This window comes from Adiantum capillus-veneris, chromosome 15 (assembly GCF_014529385.1).
Source record: "Adiantum capillus-veneris isolate H3 chromosome 15, ASM1452938v2, whole genome shotgun sequence".
NCBI lineage: Eukaryota > Viridiplantae > Streptophyta > Polypodiopsida > Polypodiales > Pteridaceae > Adiantum > Adiantum capillus-veneris.
Genome location: NC_140945.1, coordinates 121,493,401 through 121,501,166, shown reverse-complemented (window position 1 = coordinate 121,501,166; position 7,766 = coordinate 121,493,401). Strand labels below are relative to the sequence as shown.

Here is a 7,766-nt window from a genome sequence, read left to right as displayed (position 1 = left end):
GAAATTCATTTAGGAAGGAATAGCTGGAACAAGAAGCCATATATAGGTTAATTCAGGAGAATAATGATGGTTCCAGTGTGCTCCAAATCTATTTAAGCTACTGCACAAACCCTAAAGAAGAAGGCACCAGATAGCAAGAAGGTCAGATGGACAGACATTGGATGAAATCAACCAACTTTTGGAAATTTTGGTTATATACCAAAATTCAAGGAAGGGGAGCATGAATGTAAATGATAGGAATAGACCCTAGCAGAGGCAGTTGGTGGATGGCTGGATTGGAGGCTTTCAAAAGAAATAACTATGGATAGTTACCATGATAAGCGATACAATGTGCAGACAATGAAAACCCACTTAGGAAGACTATAGATAGGACCCATTACTAGATTTTGAGGGTCTATCAAATTCTATTTCATTTATATTGTATCATTATGGAGCCCAAACTTTTGTACTCAGAGCTATTGTACTTTCATAATCCAACTCTCACCGAGTTTACTCTCATAGTACTAGTTTATTGTTCTTAATATACAATTCTATTTCTAGACTCTAAGTTCAATGTCCACTTGCATTTTCACTGTCTTTTCCACTTCCCGTATTGTTTCCAATTCCAATCATTTCTATGTTTGATCAGGTAAGATCTACTATCTGTAACTCTAACTACCAACCTGGAATAGCTGACTAATAGTGACCAGCTCATTGCAAGACCTAAAGACACTAATGTATATGGTAAATGATCAAGGGGTGCCAATGCCAAAAGCCTCTATATCTACTACATGGGTGCAGCACAGGAGCCGAATCTTGCTAATTGGAACAAAGCCTTAGATAGACGATCTAAAGATCCAAACATTCAAGCTGTTGTAGATATTCCCCTTTCAAATGTCCACATGTGCACACTAATTCTACATGCACAATGTAGAATCATTGAGAAGATTGTCCACCTTTACATAGGGTTTGCATGGAAACTATAACATTTATTAGCTAGAGAAACTGCCATAAAAAGTATTGAGAGGACATTGCTTGATATTGGAATTTATGGGGAAATGTGGTGATTGAGTCAAACCCCAAGAGATTATTTGGTGGAAATAATGCTCCTAGGAAAGCTTCTATTGGTGGGGTGAATGCCATAATATTGTCTTTTCTATCTAAACTATGCGCTTGCAAAAATACCATTTTACCTTAGGGTTTTCACCATCTTCAAAGGTCATCATTCTAGAGGTAAATGAAAAAGCTTGGCTTATTCTCTTTGCTCTCTCTTGGAACTTCTTTGCCTATGTGCTCAATCTTCCATAGTTTTTGAACTTTCTAAAATCCTCCTCTGTGGGGAAGCCCTTGCTCTTCATAAATTTGAACAGCATTTAGTACATGCTCTCTAGCATGGGACTGATCAATGAACTTGTCAGATTCTATATCAAGCAATGAAAATGGCATGGTGTGCTATAGTCCACAAATCCTTTATCATGCTCTGCCCACTCTGCAAAAATAGAAAAGCAATATTGCTTTCTTATATCAAAGAGAAATTGTATATCATGTCACAATAGATATTTATTAGTGTTTTAGGTGGGCATGGTTGTTGTGCATAGCAAGGGATCGAGCTCTTCCTATGGAATATGTACCTCTCACATTTCCTTATGAACAATCTACTGGTTGAAATAAGGACATGAGGTACACACAAACAAATACTATAGCACCAAAAGATACCAACTTGCAAGATAACTAGTATGCCTTGATTAATTTGCTATAAAAATGGTGTGAATTAAACAAGAGGAGCAATGTTTTACCTTTCACCTCGTATCGTCTCTTATTCAAAAATCTCTATAGCATCTCTCCTCGAAGCTTTCGACAAAAACTCTATGACCTCGCATCACAAATGAGATTTTGCAGTAGAAGATGTGTGGATATGAAAATTTGCACATTATAATTAGAATAGAGAGAGATGCATTTCGTGAATTTACGATGCTTGTACCCATAAAGAAAAGAAAAAACCATACGTATGTATGGTGTGGATTTGGAACCATTCTCCACATTTATAATAATACCGTAAGGAACGTGCCCTTCCCCCACCACTTTTATCCCATTCAATGTTGAAGGGGGACTTATGCTTCTCCTCCAGTATTGGAGAGACTTTCTTATTGTGAAAATACTACAGCTTTACAAGGAAGCACTCATTACTGATGTTTTATGAAGACATATATCATTCCACGTTGCCATGCTGTCGTGTATTGCCATGTGTCCCTTTGTTGGGCATCACAAAAATTCTTCAACCCTTGTCACCTTCATCTACAATATTTTGAATGAAAATGAGGTAAATTCATTGCTTTAATGTGTACATGATGCAATCTAAGTACTTTCGGGATCACATAAAGAAAATCAAAATACGGAATAGAAGTGTACCTTTGGTGTTGGTCGTGTGGATCAACACGCAATCTTGGATGGATCCGCTTCTAGACCTTCCTTACATTGTTCCGCCACCTTCTCAATAGTATATGTTCTGCCATCGGCATCCATATGGCGATTTTTTTGCAAACATGTTGACTGTTGCATTCACTTTTGCTATCATGCCTACCATCACCTGTGCTACTTCTGATGTACTTGGTTTCAGGGTATGTTGAATCTCTCTTATTGTCCGTCTGTAGGCTCACACGCACACACATACACAAAGTCGTAGTCTTTGGGACACCCCATCTGACATGCATATCGATCAAAACACGACCAAGCATGACATCTTTCTCCAGGAACCCTCGCTTTGCATCTGTTGAAAACATCCTAGAGCTTTCTGGTGCTACCCTTTTGGAGAAAATCCTGCAGTTAAGAGAGAGGCCGCCGCTTTGCATCTGTTGCACACAAACTAGAGCTTTCTAGCCGTGTCCTTGTGGGGCAAATCCTACAATCAGTGCGTTCCAAGAGTCCACACTCCAAACAGGAAGCTTTTTGAGAAGTTCTGGTGCTCTTTAAAGTGCACCACATTTACCAAACATGTCAACCAAGGCATTGTCAAGCATGAAATCTTTTTCAAAGACCCCTGACTAACAATATTAGCGTGAAATTTTATGCCCATATCAGCATCTTGCGTAGAGCACTCCAAGAGACAACGTCTCGGACAAGAAGCTCATCAAGCACTAGCTTTTTACCCTGCTCCCGTTGTGCATATCCCACAATCAGTGCATGCCATTCCAAACAGTAAGCTCCTCAAGCACTTTTTGTGCTTCCTGAAGTGCACCACATTTGGCACACATATCGACCAACGCAATTCCAAGTATGACATTTCTTTTCACAAGCACTAGCTTTTTACCGTGCTCCTTTTGTGCATATCCGACAATCAGTGCACTCCATTCCATACAGAGCTCCTCAAGCACTTTTTGTGCTTCCTGAAGTGCACCACATTTGGCACACATATCGACCAATGCAATGCCAAGTATGACATTTCTTTTCAAGAGAATCTTGCATAGAGCCACCTGCCTTCAAGATGCACGCTTGTGTGATTGCAGTAGGAGAGGTCCTTGCTTTGCATCCAATAAAAATAGCCTAGAGCATTCTGGCCTTGTTGCTGTTGTGCGTGCGATTGCATCAGGAGAGGGATGGCTTTGCATCCAATGAAACAGCCTAGAGCTTTCTGAACCTGCTCCTATTGTGCGTATCCCGCAGTCAATGCACTCCAAGAGACGATGTACCGGACATGAAGCTTCTCAAGCACTAGCTTTCTAGCCCTGCTCCTGTTGGCCACAGTTGCCTCGGGGTCATTCCCAAGTGCCCGTCGGAGCCTGCTAAGACCAAGCATGACATCTCTATTCAAGAGCATCTTGCATAGAGCCACATATCTTCAAGATGCATGTGTAGGTGATAGCATCTCTCACTTTGCATCTATTGAAAAAAGTCCCAAGCTTCTTGACCCTGCCCCTTTTGGGCATATCCTGCAATCAATGTGTTCCAAGAGACAACATCCCTCACAAGAGCACCACATTTGGCATAATTTCGACAAAGGCATTGCTAAGCACACTGATATTTTGCAACAGCCCTTGACTAACACTATCAGCATGAAGTTTTATGACCATATCCATATCTTGCATAGAGCCACATGCCTTCAAGATGCACGCATCTGTGATTGCATGTGGAGACAATCCCTCGCTTCGCACTGCTAAAAACTGCCTGGAGCTTTCTGACCCGGCTCTTGTTGCGTGTATCCCACAGTCAATGCACTCCAAGAGATGACATCCGGACATAAATCTCCTCAAGCAATTTTTGTGCTTTTGTAGTGCACCACATTTGGCATACATATCGATCGAGGCATTGCTTAGCACGACAAAGCCCCTGACTAACAATATCAAAATGAATTTTTAAGCCCATATAAGCATCTTGCATAGAGTCACATGCCTTCAAGATGCATGTGTAGGGTATTGCATTGGGACAGAGGCCCTCACCTTGCATTTTCTCAAATTATCCTAGATCTTTCTGGCCCTACTCCTCTTGTGCGTATCCCGCAATCAGTGCACGCCATTTCAAAAAGTAAGCTCCTCTAGCCTTTTTAGTTTCTAAAGTGCACCACATTTGACATTCCGATCGACGAAGGAATTGATAAGCACGATTTCTCTTCTCAATAGCATCTTGCATAGAGCCACATGACTTCAAGATGCACGTGTGGGTGATGGGTGAAAATTTGCTTGCTTCCCATCTGCTGAAAACAGTCCAAAGCTCGTCAAGGACTTGGTGCGCTCAAACAAGTCCACCACGCTTGACATACATACAAACTAACGTTGTGGAGAAATTTGCGGTCTTGCCAGGAAAGCACCGGGCTTATGGCTGTGAGAGTTTGTGAGATAACTCAACAAAAACTATATGAAGGAGTTAAACCATAGATGCCATGAAGACTAGGGTTTGGAAAGAAGTGCAATCAAAGAAGACTCACTCTTTCTCTCTTGCACTCACACACACAAAGAAAGAACGCAAAAGATAATGTCAAAACAATACGAAGATGAAAACATCAAGGCTATGGTCATATCGTATCATGGGTAATATGAAAGGGTTAATGGATGAGTTAATGGCATTCAATCTTGGGTGACCAAATAGGCTACGAATTGTTCTTTGGAATTGTAGTTTTGTGCTTACCATAATATATATATTTTGTCTAGTGATTGAGATTAATTGTGTGTACACAAATCCTCTTGGTTCATAGCAAGATAACTACGCTTACATCAAAAGAAAAATTATAGTCTATGAGAGGTAGTATGATGGGATCCGGTGATAGAAGTATTTCATTGAGCCTTTCAGGGCCGAAGAGAAACACTATACGTTGTTGAAAGTGTATTTTACGGCTAATCCATACGTTAATTCTAATAGATCGTACAGAGTGAAAGCGATAGAAATGATCATCATGTGGGTTATTCATCTAGGATAGTATGTGAGAAATGTAGATATGAGAGAAGTGAAGAGATGAGAAGTTTCCCTCCCAAGCCCTATTCTTGCCCGTAGGCAATAAGGATACTACGGGGAGAGATATACCTGTTGCAAGAGAACCTAGAGAGGATGAATTACTAAGAATGAGAGAGATAGGTTTGGTTAAGGAGATGAGATTAGATACATATATATATATATATATATGTTGGATTAGAGATGAAAATGAAAACAACAAGAAATCAAGAAAACATCAATGTAGAACACATTTTACTTGAAACCCTTCGGCACCATTATTGATGGGAGAGAGAATAAGAGTGGATAATTCCACTTTGATTGATACACCAAGTGCAAGACCTTCTTTGATTAGAGTTGATCTTCCAAGGTTAGCTTGTTGCAAGAATGGCTAGTCTCCCTCTAGGAGAAAGTGTAGGCTTGGGCTTATGTTAATGGCTAAGTACAATTAGGCATTACTACTCACTCCCTCGAGAATTCCTCTCATCAATGGCTTGAATGCTTGAGTTCCTTCCAAGGAAAAAGAGGTCCCCTTTTATAGGTGAAGGGAACCCCCAAGGGTTTACACAAGAAGAGAGGAGCCAGTGTGAATAGGAATTGGAAAAGTTGGAAATGAGCTTTCCCTGCATGATGTGGGCAAACTGGGGTCCAGTATTTTGATCATATCTCCTCAACCGTGGCTTCAAATAAAAAAGTAAAAATATGGGCAAAAACTTCAGCTCATTAGCTACTATTTTTATTTTAAAATAATTTTTCAATTCGGATTGGAACCTTGTGTAAAAAATTCATCAAAATAGGGTCCATTTATGGCAGTAAAAGTCTTCATGTGGTCTCCTTAGCCTAGACTTTCATTTAATTCCAAAGGACACCTCATGCCATATGAAAGCATGACATTGCTCCTTGACAAATTTTTGTAATCATGCTTGCAATAATGCATTAAAATAAGTGTATCTTTGAAATCATGCCACCTAGTGTCCCACTAGGATTTGATTCTCTCCTTGTAGTTATTTAAAAAGAAATATAAGAAAAGTATAAAAAATACATAGAATATATATATATTGGAGTTTACCCTAGATATAGGATCTAGCTAGGGTGTGAGATGATAATGAAATAGTAGAAATAAAGAATCAATGCTTTTTGCCCTAAGTTAAAAAGGCGAAGCTATTGATGCTTTTCCCATAGTATTTTCTGATGGTAAAGTAAGGATAGGTTACCCTTGAGAAAAATAATAGGATGAGATAGAAGGCTTATTATTATACTTAAATATGCATATGTACACTATAGGAAATATAATTATGTATCTAAAAAAATACAAGATAGATCTTGTAGCATGCGTTCCCACTATGTACGTGTCACAGCACGACAACGTGTTGGCTAAGTATGTGTTATTTTCATGTAACCCACTATCGCAAATATCAACATGTATCCTGCTACCTTGGTACAAATCCTTTTTATTAGCACAGTCTTTAAGTGAGATCACAAAATAAAGAGTCGTCTCTTCCTCTCAATGTTTGCTTGTGTAGAGGATATTGCTCTGCCCTGTGAAAATGAAATGAGTGCTGCATAGAGAGAATCGACTATGTGTGCATGCGCGGGGGGGGGGGGGGGGGTGTGAAGTGTCTGTGTGCATACAAAGAGTGATTTATGAAGTATATCACATCTGGCATACATGTCAACCAAGGCAGCGGTACATACAAGAGTATGCTATTGCATACTCTTGCATTTGGATAGATGCCCTCTCTTTGCATCTGCTGAAAACAGCCCAGAGCTTCTTGGCCCTACCTCTGTTGAGCATATCCCACGATGAGTGCATTCCAATAGACTACATTCTAGACAACAAGCACTTTTTGTGCTTTATAAAGTACACCACATTTGGCATACATGTCAACCAAGGCAGTGCCAAGCACGAAGTTTCTGTCAACATCCCCTAAATAACAATATCATCGTGAACTCTTTTTCCCATCTTGCATGATGTCAGATGCCTTCAAACTACATGTGTAGGTGATTGCATTTGCTGAAAACAGCCCAGAGCTACCTATCTCTGCATGCCTTCAAGATGCACGCATAGGTGATTTCATCTGGACAAAGGCCATCACTTTGCATGTGTTGAAAACAGCCTAAAGCTTTTTGTCCCTGCTCCTGTTGTGGGTATCGCGCAATCAGTGCATGCCAAGAGACACCGTTTCAAAGAGTAAGCTCCTCAAGGTGCTTTTGAAGTGCACCACATTTGGCATACATATCGGGCTGTGCCAAGCACAACAGCTTGTCAAGGACTTGTTGCGCTCGGACAAGTAGACCACGCTTGACATACATATATTGTCTAACGTGTTGGCTAAGTATGTGTTATTTTCAAGTAACCCTCTATCGCA

At 40.2% G+C, this 7,766-nt stretch overlaps 1 pseudogene; it reads right to left on the bottom strand.

The window, feature by feature from the left end:
- Nucleotides 1-3,855: 3,855 nt before the first annotated feature.
- On the bottom strand, nucleotides 3,856-7,500 carry LOC147441404 (pentatricopeptide repeat-containing protein At2g03880, mitochondrial-like; annotated as a pseudogene).
- Between the last annotated feature and the right edge of the window lie 266 nt (nucleotides 7,501-7,766).